The sequence below is a fragment of the Gobio gobio genome (genome assembly GCF_949357685.1).
Source record: "Gobio gobio genome assembly, chromosome: 16".
NCBI classification, from domain to species: domain Eukaryota; kingdom Metazoa; phylum Chordata; class Actinopteri; order Cypriniformes; family Gobionidae; genus Gobio; species Gobio gobio.
In genome coordinates, this window is record NC_137109.1 from 13,245,001 (window position 1) to 13,260,733 (window position 15,733).

The following is a 15,733-nucleotide window of genomic DNA, read 5'->3' on the forward strand; positions in this document are numbered from 1 at the left end:
TGTGTGTGTGTGTGTGTGTGTGTGTGTGTGTGTTTTCAAAAGGAAATGGCAGTGCTTGCAAGGAATAGCGATGTGTTCAGGTTAAATTCGGGTTTTAGTTTTGCAGTTTAAAAAAACATATATAAACATATATTTTGGTAACATTTTACTTCAGGGTCCAATTCTCACGCTTAACTAGTTTATTAGCATGCATATTACTAGGATATTGGCTGTTTATTAGTACTTATAAAGCTCATATTAATGCCTTATTCTGCATGACCCTTAATCCCATGCCTAAATTTAACAACTATTAAAAGAGTTTAATGAGAGTTTAATGAGGCAAAAGTCGGAGTTAGTGGGACCCTAATCTAAAGTGTGACCCAAATCTTATATTCTGTTTATGAAAACTTAATATTGCAATCTATTTTCTTGTCCTGTCAGTTAAAAGTGAGTGGGATCCACTGAGATAAACATGAAGGATTCATTGCGTTATCGATCGCTCGGCAGAAATCGGAGAATGTCACGATTTCGGTGTTCTTCATCACTAAATCCAGTCTTGCTGCTCAGATGTACAGCATTGATTTGTGCCATGGTGTTGATTAATGCTAGAACCCCTCATGCCAAATGCTTTGCGCGTAATTTCATTCAGTAAAACTATCCCGCAGCATTTCGCAACAGACCAATTAGATTGTATTACCTAAATGTCACCCAAACAATATCCATCAAATATAAGAAGTTCTGTGTCGGACCGTCGCGCGCACTGCGCTCTGCTGTTTGTGTGCGTGAGCGCAAAGCTTTTTAAATTGATGGCCACATTCGTGTCCTCACACCAGGAAATGGAGTGTTTGCCGTCGGCAGGACAGGCGCAATGAAATAGCCGTGAAGATTGAGTCAGTAATACAGTAGAAGCAGGTGAAAAGGACATAATAGGCCCCGGAACCTTCTGCACTAGGTCTTTTACCATAGAGAACAAATTACTAAGACTTACAATCTATTTTATTTGTTATTTATTTTATTTTATTTTTTATTCAGAGTGACTGTTGACTTTGTTATTATTTTAATGCATCGACGAATGCATGGATAGATTTGTATTTCGGCGGAGATTTATAAAGAAACGCAATTTAATTCAGTTTTCACAAATTGTCCACTTCTATCAGAATACGTTAAAGATCTCTTTTAGACATCTGTTTATGCTTGTATTGCGTTCATAAAGGTTATGTGCACTTCTGTTGCATTTGACACTTGCTGAATTAATTCAGCACGTGCACTTCAGTCGCTTTAGGCACATGCAAATAATGTTTAATAGTTCTAAAGTTTAGCATCCAGTTTATTTGTTCAGTAATAATCCTCATCATTAATATCCCCCCAAAATCAACAAGCATGGAATTTGTGACCTGAGGTGCAGCAGCAACCAAATATTTATGCGCGTAATTTGCTCTCCCGAACTAGGCTATTGTGCAGCAGTTTTCAGCTTCAGTCTCTCCAGTGAAATGGACACGGTGTCTAAAAATGTGACACCGCCACTGAGCTTTTGACGGCTGTTAGTTTATCGTTGACACATGAATGATTTTTTAAAAACCACCCCATGAATGTATTCAGACATTTCTGGCAGAAACGCTTGACTCCCCTTAACGTGCTTCTGGCGCGTTTCCGTGCCATATGTGCACGCGGCGACAAATTTGGCCTGTTTGCTGTTAGACGCGTGATAATAGCATATAAATGACATTTGCTTCTCCTTAAGTTTCCTTTTTTGTCAAACATGTAATGAGACCGTACAGCAATTATTCGCTGTGTATCTTCTATGGCCATGCACTCATAATTGTTTTTGGTGACTGTTATTCTGACCATCTATTCATCTCTCTCTCTCTCTCTCTCTCTCTCTCTCTCTCTCTCTCTCTCTCTCTCTCTCTCTCTCTCTCGATTGAGGAAAGATACTGTTTCTCTAATTGCTCTAACAATGTAATTAACTCCCTCTCATATAAGTAGGCCTACAGGAAAATGTAATTATTAGTAGTATTAGTAGCATAATAGTATATAGATAGTAGCCTATATTTACTTGTTGTTCTTACTTGTTTATTTTTTAACTTTAAATTTGCCAAAGATTTTGCCCAAATACAAAAACTATAGATATGGGTCAGTCAACAACAGCCAATGGCAAATAAGGATGTCTGAGGAGATAAAAATGTGAAATCTTAAAATAAAATAAAAAAATCTAGTTTAAAACACGAGCCAGGTTCTTTGTATAATCTTTTATTTTTATTCATGTTAGATGCATCAATTTCCGAAAAACTTTTATTAATACATTTGTACTTTTTGTAAACTAATATTGTTTTTTTTAAAAAAACAAAAACAAAAAAAACAATGAGCCTACAGGCCTACTGCTCATTTCAGGAAATTAACTTTTTGAGACTTTTTCTCTTGTTTTAATGTTATCGGACACCTAGACATTTATTAGGCTATTTCTTAAATTGAAAACCTGCTTATAGAGAATATGAATTCAAGTCATTTTGTATAATTTGCACTTTATGAATTTTAGAACTGGACATTTGATCCGCCATTAATCATGCTTACCTTTCCGATATTTTCCACAATTTGTGTACATAAAAGTTAAATAATATCGATGCCGAAATTCTTGCGTTTTGTTTTCTTCTCTTTAAATAAAGCCCCTCCTTTCGCTGGAAAGATTGAAGGTCAGATCCATCATTGGGCTCGACACATTAAATGTTTTATTCTCCGGAGAAAACGAGACGTATAAAACAGAAATATAAGGGAATAAAAGCCAACGATTTGTCTTTAAAATTACCCCGTATTTGCATAATAGGGGATCCTGGTGTCGCACCCGCGGGCGTCGTTTTTATTGCGCGTCTCCGGCGCGTTATCAATTTCCCAACTTCAGCACTGAGCGAGACCTGTCACGCGCGCGGATCTGAAGAACATAGAGAGAAACGGAGATATAAAGCAGCAAAGTAGAATTAAGTGATATAAGGGTCGTATGTGCTTTTCAATAATAAATAAGAGACTTTGAGAGAAGCAGTGGTGGAGGAATATGATTTGACGCCGGTAAGTAATAGAGCATTTAAAAACACCTACTATGTTTTTATTATGATCTGTGCTGAAGAACCACAGACAGAGGCAATATGAAGATCACAGGAGTTTAAAGGCCACACTGGAAAAACTCAATTGGAGAGAAAATCCTCACATAAGCCCTGAAGCCAAACTGACAGTAAATTACATTTGGACCGTTAATAATTCCCATCCTCTGTCACCCCATTAAATATTAAATAAAGCCTATTAAATGTAAAGTAAAAGCCCATGAATTCGCTGGTGTTGTTGAACATCTGTTTTCTCTCACACAGAGACTAAAGCATTGATTAAAAGTCAGATTCAATGCTTTGATATGACGCAGTGGAGCAACATTAGCAAAGTTAATGAGCTTGAACTAAGCACATGCTCTCACAGTTTTAGGACACTTAAAATTGCTTGATAGGATGTCAGTTCTCTCAAAGTTCACACACATTCAAGTAAAGTAGCTACCCCGTTCAATGATTATTGTCATCTATTTAAACACTAGATCTAAAAAGTCTTATTTTTCTGTGCAAGTGTATTTGTCCATCTTTCTTTACAGGTACACTATGTAACTTTTTTGTTCAAAATGAACACGTTTTAAATGATGAGTAAATACATCATCAGTCCTTTTTGTCTTACCCTGATTTACTATGGTAAGCCTATTATAAGCATTTATATTTTAGACCTGACGGGATGGTTTTCGCGGGAACTGCGTACACATTCACTCACCAGTGCATAGAGAAAAGTTTGTCTGGTGTGGGAGTGGCACAGGTTGTTGTCACAAACAGCAAGAAAGGTTGACATGGAGCGCCTAAATCTCCAACCTCTGGGCAATCCATTGTCATGTAGCTCTCAAACAGAGTTCGTTGTAAAGCATTATTATTTGTGAAGGGTCATATTCATCCACACAGTCGCAGAGCTGAAGCACAACCAAAACAATGCAAGCAGTTTTGTTTTTACCGCTAGAGGGTTAGTTACACCTTTAGACTATGATACACTATATTGCCAAAAGTTTTAGGACACCTGCCTTTATATGAACTTTAATGACATCACATTCTTAATCTGTAGGGTTTAATATGGAGTTGCCCCACCCTTTGCAGCTATAACAGCTTTCCACAAGGTTTAGGAGTGTGTTTATGGGAATTTTCGACCATTCTTCTAGAAGCTAATTTGTGAGGTCAGGCACTGATTTTGGACGAGAAGGCCTGGCTCGCAGTCTCCGCTCTAATTCAGCCCAAAGGTGTTCTATTGGGTTGAGGTCAGGACTCTGTGCAGGCCTCTGTGCAGGCCACCTCCACACCAACTCGCTCATCCTTGTCTTTATGGACCTTGCTTTGTGCACTGGTCTGCTCAGCATGTTGCCCCCGGTCCCTCGAATATCTATTATGACCTCCGAGCTGTAAAACTGCCAGAATAATAATAATAATAATACGCTGTTTGTTAATTGGCCAGAGGAGAACTGGCACCCCGACTGAGCCTGGTTTCTCCCAAGGTTTATTTTTCTCCATTAGGTCACCTAATGGGGTTTTGGTTTCCTTGCCACTGTTGCCTCTGGCTTGGCGTGCTCAGTTGGGGACACTAAATTTTTCAACTAAACATCGAAATACATCTAAATAATAAACTAAATTAACCATTTAAACTAAATTACTGATCAAATTATTGATCTAAAGCCCACACTGTCACTGTATGATACTTGAAATTTTTCCAGAATGGCTATACAGCTGAATAAAATTATGCTGCATTATTTTCCTGTTTAACACTGTAAAGCTGCTTTGAAACAATCTATTGTTAAAAGCGCTATATAAATAAAGTTGACTTGACTTGACTTGACTGGTCCGCAGTCATGTTGGAACAGGAAGAGGCCATCCCCAAATTGCTCCCACAAAGTTGGGAGCATGAAATTGTCCAAAATGTCTTGGTATGCTGAAGCATTAAGAGTTCCTTTCACTGGAACTAAGGAGCCAAGCCCAATCCCAATCCCTGAAAAACAACCCCACACCATAATCACCCCCTCCACCAAACTTTACACTTGGCACAATGCAGTCAGGCAAGTACTGTTCTTCTAGCAACCACTAAATCCAGACTCGTCCATCGGATTTCCAGACAGAGAATCGTGATTGGTCACTCCAGAGAACACGTCTCCACTGCTCTAGAGTTCAGTGGCAGCGTGCTTTACACCACTGCATCCCATGCTTTGCATTGCACTTGGTGATGTAAGGCTTGGATGAGCTGCTCGGCCATGGAAACCCATTCCATGAAGCTCTCTACACACTGCCTACTACTTCGTGACTGAGTTGTTCCCAAATGCTTCCACTTTGTTATAATACCACTAACAGTATTTAGTAGTGAGGAAATTTCACAAATGGACTTATTGCACATGTGGCAACCTATCACGGTACCACGCTTCTATTCACTGAGCTCCTGGGAGCAACCGATTCTTTCACAAGTGTTTGTAGAAGTGTCTGCATGCCTACCTGTGGCCATGTAAGTGATTGGAACACCAATTCAATGATTTGGAGGGGTGTCCCAATACTTTTGGCAATATATTTTGTCATCTAATGCAATGATAGTCATTAATTTGTATATATTTTTTCTTTTGGTTTTATTTATACATTCTCCAAACTCCAAAAGCTGGGATGTGTATCTTGAACACATTGAACGTTTTTGCCACATGATCATAAAGTAAAATGATAAGCTTAATACCTGTACATTACAGAAACAAGTCAGTTTGACTGTAAATGCAGGAACAATATAGCCTGCATAGGTAAATAAATACACACAGATAATGATCCCAAATTTCCAATGAAATAATATAGTAATTTTAGAGGGAGGGACGACTGAATATCCTCGTACAGGACTCGTCCTCAGGCTGTGTAAATCTCTATAACCATTCGATATATTCATCTCCCACAGATTTCATTGTTTCTCTGAAATGAACGTTTCCAAATATGGATTTATTTCCAGCATTCAGATTTGTATTAGGGCGAAATTATGATGCATGGATCAGACAGTTGATTGAAACACCAGAGGGCTTTTTAAAATGTATTAATATGTCTGCACACAGCAGTTGAGACAGACATGACTGATGTTTCTGATAGATTTGAGGTTGTAAAAACTGGAAATCCTTGAATCATGTGAAGAGCCTGAAAAAAAGGTTTTTATTTCTTTCCTTAGATAATTTTACTGCCTGAATTGGATTGTGTATCAACTAAATTGTATAGTTTAGGCCCATTTGCGTCCAAAATGCATGTGAACCAATGGAATTTGGTGTAATTTGGTTTTCTAAAGCAAAGTGGTGTGTTTGTGTAAGAAAAATATCCATATTTAAAACGTTATAGACTAAAAAAACAGCTTCCGGCGGTCAGCGGTATGCAAGTCAAGGTGAAAGAGTAACGGCTGACCCTTTAACCCTTGATGCATGCATATTGCATGCAAATCTTTATTTAGATATTTCCTCTTTCTTCTACTGCTAAATATAACTTACTCATCACCATACATTGTTTAAAAATTGCCTATCACGTTAAATTTGACATCGCTAGCTTTTAATCTAAATCACCATCACATGTTAGCATCTCGCTAGCCTGTTAGCTTGTTATCTCTGCACCCGGGTCTCCCTTTTTGTGAGTTCATAACTTGGATTAGTAAATTGTGTCCAGCAAACGATTGTGGTAAGTGGTAAGTTGGATTAATCAACAAACACGGTAAGTCATGTCTTCTCCTGTCATTATCACTTGCAGCGCATGCCACATGTTCAGTATAGGCTTCTCCGCTGGCGAACAGGGCTTCACATGTGATAAATGTAAGGAGATAGTTAGGCTGACGGAGAAGATTTCAGAATTAGAAACACGCATCCATACTTTATCTGAGAGTAGTGAGGATGTAACAGCTTTAGACACTGATTTGGATGCGAATAGCTTAGTGAACTCTGTACATTCTTCGGTTCCGGCTGCAGGGCCCTCGCAGCAGGGAAACTGGGTAACAGTGAGGCAGCATAGTCGCAGACCAAAGAACCGCTTTTCCGTTCCGGTTAGAACATCAAACAGGTTCTCCCCTCTCAGTGAAGCACCCACTGAGTATCCTGTTGAAAGTGCCCAAGTCATTGGCGATTCTATTACACAGAACGTGAAGATAGAGACACCAGCCACCATAGTCACTTGTTTACCGGGAGACAGAGCACCTGACATCAAAGCAAATTTAAAAGTGCTGGCTAAAGCTAATCGTAAATTCTCTAAGATTATTATTCACGTCGGCACTAATGATGTTCGACTTCGCCAGTCGGAGATCACCAAAATTAACATTAAAGAGGTGTGTGAACTCGCTAGTACGATGTCAGAGGCTGTTTTTTGTTCTGGACCGCTCCCTGTAAAAAGGAGTGATGAGATAGTTAGCAGACTATCATCACTCAATGGCTGGTTGTCTAAGTGGTGTCTACAAAATAACATAGGGTTCATAGACAATTGGAAAAGTTTTTGGGGCAGACCTGACCTGTTGAAGAAGGATGGCATCCATCCCTCTTGGGGTGGTGCCGCTCTTCTCTCTAGTAATTTGGCACATAGTCTTAGAGCTAAACCTTGACTCACTAGGGCCCAGGTCAGGAAGCAGACAAACTGGCTAAACCGACCGTCTGCTAGCTGTCTCACGTTACCGGAGTCAGATAAATCCCAGCACATAGAGACTCTTTCACCTAGATATTATCATATAGAGACTGTGTCTGTTCCCCGAATTAGTAAATACAAAAAAACATCAAAACCATTCAACAGTAAAAATTTAATTGATGTCCAACAAATAAACAAAAGATATAATACAGATGAACAATTGATAAAGCTTGGATTACTGAATATTAGATCCCTTTCCCCAAAAGCGCTTATTGTTAATGATATTATTACAGATAATAATCTAGATGTGCTCTGTTTGACAGAAACCTGGCTAAAACCTGACGACTACATTACCTTAAATGGTGGACTCCCCAAGATTATTGTTATAAACATGAGCCGCGTCTGAAAGGTAAAGGGGGAGGGGTTGCTGTAATTTATAATAATATCTTCAGTATTACTCAGAAGTCTAGTTTCAAATATAATTCCTTCGAAGTTTTGGTGCTTTATGTAACGCTATGTAGTTTACATGATAAAACCCATTCAATCCAATCCTCTGCGCTTAAAGAAGATTAAAGAAAATAGTCCAACGCCGTGGTACAACGAGCACACCCGGGCCCTTAAAACAGCAGCCAGAAAAATGGAGCGCAGCTGGAAGAAAACAAAATTAGAGGTATTTCGTAATTCGTGGAAAGAGCACATGATCACATACAGAAAGGCCGTAAAAACTGCTAGATCTGCTTATTTCTCAACTCTCTTGGAAGAAAACAAACACAACCCAAGGTATTTATTTGATACAGTGGCTAAATTAACCAAAAATAAAGCTTCAACTTCTGATGATTGTAAACAGCACAGCAGTAATGACTTTATGAACTTCTTCACATATAAGATTGATAATATTAGGAATTTTTTTTTAACCATGCAGCCGTCTATTACAGTATCACATCAGACAGAGCATTGTAGTGTCACTGAGGAAAAATTACACTCATTCACTGCTATAGGAGAAGAAGAATTGGCTAAACTTGTTAAATCATCAAAATCGACAACATGTATGCTCGACCCTATACCGACTAGGCTATTAAAAGAGATGCTACCAGAGGTCATAGATCCTCTTCTTAATATCATTAATTCATCTTTGTCATTAGGATATGTACCGAAAACTTTTAAGTTGGCCACTTAACCACTTATTAAAAAAACGCAACTTGATCCTACAGAATTAGTCAATTATAGACCAATCTCAAATCTACCCTTTCTGTCAAAAATACTTGAAAAGGCAGTGTCTTCACAATTATGTTCCTTTTTAGAAAGAAATGGTATCTGTGAGGATTTCCAGTCAGGATTTAGACCGTATCATAGCACTGAGACTGCTCTCATCAGAGTTACAAATGATTTACTCTTATCATCCGATCGTGGCTGTATCTCTCTATTAGTGTTACTCGATCTTAGTGCTGCATTTGATACTATCGACCACAACATTCTTTTGAATAGACTCGATAATAATGTAGGTATTAGTGGAATTGCTTTATCATGGTTTAAATCATACCTATGCGACCGTTATCAGTTTGTAGTAGTAAATGAAGATATGTCACACCGATCGCAAGTTCAGTATGGAGTACCACAAGGCTCAGTGCTAGGACCGCTACTCTTCACCCTGTACATGCTACCACTGGGAGATATCATTAGGAAGCATGGCGTTAGTTTTCATTGTTATGCTGACGATACTCAGCTCTATATTTCTTCACGCCCTGAAGAAACTTACCAATTCACAAGATTAACGGAATGCATAGCTGATATAAAACATTGGATGACCGGTAATTTCCTGCAACTCAATTCAGAAAAAACTGCATTTTTAATTATTGGACAAAAAAGCTCCACAAGTAGTATCCAGGAATACTGTCTAACACTTGATGGCTGTTCTGTCAAGTCCTCGTCGTCAGTGAGGAACCTGGGTGTGCTCTTTGATACCAATCTTTCGTTTGAAAGCCACGTTTCTAGCATCTGTAAAACTACTTTCTACCATCTTAAAAATATATCTAAATTACGGCACATGCTCTCAATGCAAAATGCTGAACAGTTAGTTAATGCGTTCATGACCTCAAGGCTAGATTATTGTAATGCTCTACTGGGTGGTTGCCCTGCTCGCTTAATAAATAAACTCCAGCTGGTCCAAAACGCAGCAGCTCGAGTTCTTACTAGAACCAGGAAGTATGACCATATTAGCCCAGTTCTGTCAAGACTGCACTGGCTGTCTATTAAACATCGCATACATTTTAAAATCGTACTTATTACTTACAAAGCACTAAATGGTTTAGCTCCCCAATACTTGAGCGAGCTCTTAACATATTATACTCCATCACGTCTACTGCGGTCTCAAAATTCTGGCCAGTTGATAATACCGAGAATATCCAAATCAACTGCAGGCGGTCGATCCTTTTCCTATTTAGCTCCGAAACTCTGGAACAGTCTTCCTAACATTGTTCGGGAAGCAGACACACTCTGTCAGTTTAAATCTAGACTAAAAACACATCTCTTTACTGTGGCATACACATAAAACACTTTTTCAATGAAATGATTGTTAGGCTGCATTAACTAGGTCAGCCGGAACCGGGAACACTTCCCATAACACCTGATGTACTCGTTACATCATCAGAAGAATGGCATCTACGCTAATGATAGTCTCTCTGTTTTATCCCGAGGTTTACTGCAGTCAGCCGGATCCGGGCCGTATCCAGTTCAGATGGTGGACCTGCGCCCAGAGAAGACCAACACAGGACCCCGAAGTGTCTGCAGAGACCGTGATTAGACTCCCCCTGCAACTGCCTCATCGACACGGCATCCTCAATAAACCCGTCTCCGGCGTGTTGACTCAGATTGTTCGAATATTACAATTAAATAATACTTAAATCGATATGTCATCCTCAATAAACCCGTCTCCAGCGTGTTGCCTCCGATCATTCGAATATTGCACTTTAATAATTATTTAATCAACATCATCCTCAATAAACCCGTCTCCAGCATGTTGCCCCCGGTCCCTCGAATATTCTGATCTATTATGACCTCTGAGCTGTAAAGCTGCCAGAATAATAATAATAATAATAATACGCTGTTTGTTAATTGGCCAGAGGAGAACTGGCACCCCAACTGAGCCTGGTTTCTCCCAAGGTTTATTTTTCTCCATTAGGTCACCTAATGGGGTTTTGGTTTCCTTGCCACTGTTGCCTCTAGCTTGGCGTGCTCAGTTGGGGACACTAAATTTTTCAACTAAACATCGAAATAAATCAAATTAATAAACTAAATTAACCATTTAAACTAAATTACTGATCGAATTATTGATCTAAAGCCCACACTGTCACTGTATGATAATTGAAATGAACTAATGACATCACCGTTTTTTCCAGAATGGCTATACAGCTGAATAAAATTATGCTGCATTATTTTCCTGTTTAACACTGTAAAGCTGCTTTGAAACAATCTATATTGTTAAAAGCGCTATATAAATAAAGTTGACATTGAAGAAAGCAGAAGCACAGAGGATAGAGCAAAACAAAACACCGGTCATGAATTGGAGTCTAAAACAAGAATTTTTAAAGAGAAATGGCGGTGGATTTCGATAAAAGAGAGTTTGTTTCCCAGCCCTATCCATGAGAGGCGTCAAAGCGTGCGATGCTCCTGTACATCGCGTCAGGGGTTACTTTTTTAGAGCAAGTGGACTTGCGTACCGCTGACCGCCGAAGCTAGTTATTTTATTCTATAAAGTTTTAAATATGGATATTTTCTTACACAAAAGTTTAGTGATTGCAGGCGCAGACATATAGATGAATGAATCTTCCAAATTATTTGATCAAATGAACATCCCTTTTTACAAAGCCCAAATTCAGCTCCAGACCCCAAGAAATCGACCATCTATCACGAAGGCTCCATTCTGCTCGGCGCTACTAGTTTAGATCGATTTCCTATGGGCTTTTGACCAAAACTTAGACAAAGAGGACAAAAGACTCGTTGTTTCTACAAGACAAAGAAACAAACCAGATCTCTGTCTTTTCAATGACCGGTAAATGAACTCCACGTGACACAGCTAAAACTCCAAGCAAACTCACAGAAACTGTTACATATGGAGTGCATCAAATCACTGATTATTGGACTTTCATTCAAATAGCCTTCGACATAGCTTGTTAGTGTGTTACAACTGATACACGGGACTATTATGCATGTATATCACTCCCAATTCATGCAATTATGTAACTATTGAATGAGTGGATGAAAAGGCACCGTGTTTGATACCTTTGTGTTCGTATGGGTATAATCCAACAGATGAGCTGAATGAAATCTTTATAGAATTGATCATGTCCTTATAGTAAGAAATTAGGTCTAAATTTACTCCCTGCTTAAGAGCAGGAAACTAAATTACTATATATAACCCAATTTTATGGGAGGGGTGGAGACACAGTCACCCCTGAACCCTAATTGGCCAGAACTCATCCAGGGGATGGGCAAATATTTGAGTTTAATCTCAGAACACGAACGTTCACTGTCTGTTCACGTCGGTTCACAGTCTGTTCACAGCGGTTCAGAGCCTGTTCGCGGCGTGATCAGAGCCAGCAGTTCGAGCCGGTTCAAGGCCTGTTCGTTCAGAGATGAGTTGAGCCCTAGCAGTTTGACCAAAGTTGAGTTCTGAACGAAGAGCTCCCAGGAGACGATCGTGGCAGACCGAGATCAGAGAAAATGGGTTAAACAACGATTTCATTCAGGCCATCTGCTCTTCTCTCACTTTCCTTTCTTTTACTTAAAGTTTATTTCCTTTCCGTTAAGTTTCACCGCAAAGTTACTCAACGAGTCTCCAACAGCGCGCTTCAACTTCAAACAACGCCCACAAGACTTCATCCAGCTGCCAACACGCCACGTGATTGGCTTCCCAAGACATCGATCAAAAGACACGACCAATCCTTCAGCGAATCAAAGACCCAGAAAAACCCCTCTCCAGCGGGGAAAGAGAATCCCCTGTCTGAGACGACACACAAACGCAAGTAATACCTCTAGATTCCGAGCTGAACTGGTGCATTAGATCAAATGTAATAACCCTTCCTAAGAAACGATAGGAGGTTAAATTACTGATCAATGGTTTCTTCAGGTCATGTGTCATAAATCCATATATTGCTTGGGATTTCATATTTTCTCTCTCTTAAAACTTATTCTTTGCCTCACCTTCTTCCTTTCTGCAACGTGTGTGAATGTGCGAGTGCATGTGTTTATGTTAGATATTAGTTTGATGTGTTAGAGTAATCAATAAAGTTCCGTTTGTATTAAAAGATAACTGTTCTTGTGTTATGTGCTTACGAATTTAATGTCTTGAACTGCCGATCTAAGTTACCTGGCTGTTAAATAGTGTTTCACTATTGTTCGGATATTAATATCCGCTGCAGAGTCGATATTTACGGCCTGTTCAAATGATCGCTGGAAGAATAATTTGCTCGGCTGTAAAATAGACTCTCAAAATTCCCTATGAATTCATTAATTCATTCATTTGATCTAAATAGACCTTTTTCCCTTTAACAGAGTCTTACATATTGGGGGACGAATAAGTTAAGGTGTAAACATTCATTCTGAATTATTTATAAATTATAGTGTAATTCGAGTCGCTTTCATTTTAATTCAAATTCCCCGTTGAGTTATTATTTTATCTGACTCATAGTCTCTACAAAAGCACCACTTCCCTTCATAAGGCCTTTATTAAGCCCCCGGAGCCGTGTGGACCAGTTATATGATGGACAGATGCACTTTTATGGACTTCAAAAATGACCCAACAATCACTGTCATTATAAAGCTTGGAAGAGCCAGGACATTTTTAATATAACTCCGATTTTATTAGTCTGGAAGAAGAAAGTCATATACACTTTGAGGGTGAGTAAATGGCTAATTTTCATTTTTGGGTGAACTAACCCTTTAAAGTAATTACTACCTTAATGACAAATGTAGTTACTAAGTATTACTTTATTGTCGTGGTAAATTTGAATATGCATGCATAAATTATTTTAGTTTAAGGGTTGAACTTCAATCCTAAATGCAATATTAAGAACCTGACAACTGAACTGTGATTTTCTTTTTATGACTAAGGGTTATGTTTTTTTGTTGTTTGTCCAGCAGCTTTTCATCTTTGAAACAGTTTTCAGAAAGTTTGCGGAAAGTTCCAAGGTGTGTACAAAAGAAGAAAGAACTAATTCTGTCATTCACTCTCACTACAGACAGGTCATGTGATATTGGCAAGTATATCATGTGTCATGCATGTTAGTGAAGAATGCATGTCGATGATGGAATTAAAGGCCGTTAGTTTGAGAAATCGTTTCAACTATGATTTGCATGTTTCATGCGTATGCCTGATATGAGGTAAGACCTAGTGATCATTTTTTGCATTCAAAATCTTGAGAAATAACCCAAGGAATTTACAAACGGAGGCGATCAGGAACCAGTTATTCTGATGTAACAAAACACCTGATGTTTTTAAAGGCAATGATTTACTTCACATTTTGGTTTAGACACATTGAGGGCTTTAGCACTGAGCTGAGAAATGAGAGGCAGACAGAATACAGATGGATAGATAGAGCGGTGGAGGACGTGCATCTGGTCTGTGATGGTTGAGCGCTCGGCTGATTTGTGCAGCACTGAACAGAAAGAAAACCACACTGCCTGAATGAAAAGAACAAAGGAGAAGAAAAGAGAGAATGCATGCAGGCTAATGAAGATAATCAGGGAAGAAATGTTGAGAAGAGAATATATTAAAGAGGAAAATCAGTTTTTTTTTTCAGAAATGTTTCAGTGGACAATGAAAAGCCCCTATTGTCGCTCACAGCACTGTCATGCTGAGACTGAAAAAACGAATACAAGTGCTGAAATGCAACTATCTTAGTGAATACCAATGAACACCTTTATTAAACAAGTTTATAGGTAGAAAATCTTCCCCTGCAATATTACAATTTGAAATGTCATTGTCTCATTATTACACACAAAAAGGCAAACTGAAATGTTTATCACAGACAGCAAACTGTTCATTAAATAGTATGTTAAATAATATGCAATGACAATTTCATTCTATTCTACTACATTTAATTTGCATAATATTTATTTAAAAAATCTGAAATAGTATGCTAGTATTAGTTAAATGATGTAGCATACAAAACTGACATGTTTATCATTGCATAATATTTATTAAAAATAGTGGGCTGGAGCGGGCTCGTGGGCTGGAGCCTGGGCGTGGGCTGGGGCGTGGACGTGGGCTGAAGCCTGGACGTGGACTGGAGCCTGGACGTGGGCTGGAGCATGACCACTTAAAAAACTAAATAAAATCAATAAACTGCCAAAGGGTAGAAGGGTGCTCAACTGAGGGCATGAGTTCCGAGAGGTCAGGGTCCAAACCAAAACAAAAACACCTCTTCAGGTGGACCTCATCCCATGGCAAAAAATCCATTAACCGAATAAAGTCTCTGACATAGTCCTCTATGGGACGCTGGCCTTGACGAGGGTGGGCAATGGTAACTGCTGGGTCCATAATTGCGGTCTGTTATTCTGTAACATATATCCACTGGAGGCAAGTTGTTGGACCCAAGTGCAGTTCTTTTATTCAACATAAAGCTCAACATAAAATCAAAAACTTGGCAAAACAACAAACAATACTTGGCTGTGACAAACTTGACTAAACAAAACAGACTTGACTAGAAAACTCACCACCAACGGGTTAAAACGTTATCAATAACAGACGAGGACACATGGCAAACATGAGGGCTAAATACACACAGACTAATGACAAGACAAGTGACACTGATTAAACAATCAACCAATGACATGCCAACACATGAGGGCATGGGAATCACATGACAAACTCAAACTCAAACATAACCATGATAAACTAAAAACATGAACAATGAACATGAACCGTCACCAAAACACCCTGTGACAGACCCCCCCCCCTTCTATGGGCGGCCCCTGACGCCCAAACATAACCAAAACACCAAAAGTCTAAACACAAAGAGTCTTGGGGGAGGGATGGTGGGCCAGGACCCAGACATGACCTGGACAGGCCTGGGAGCTTGGGCGGACCTGGACCC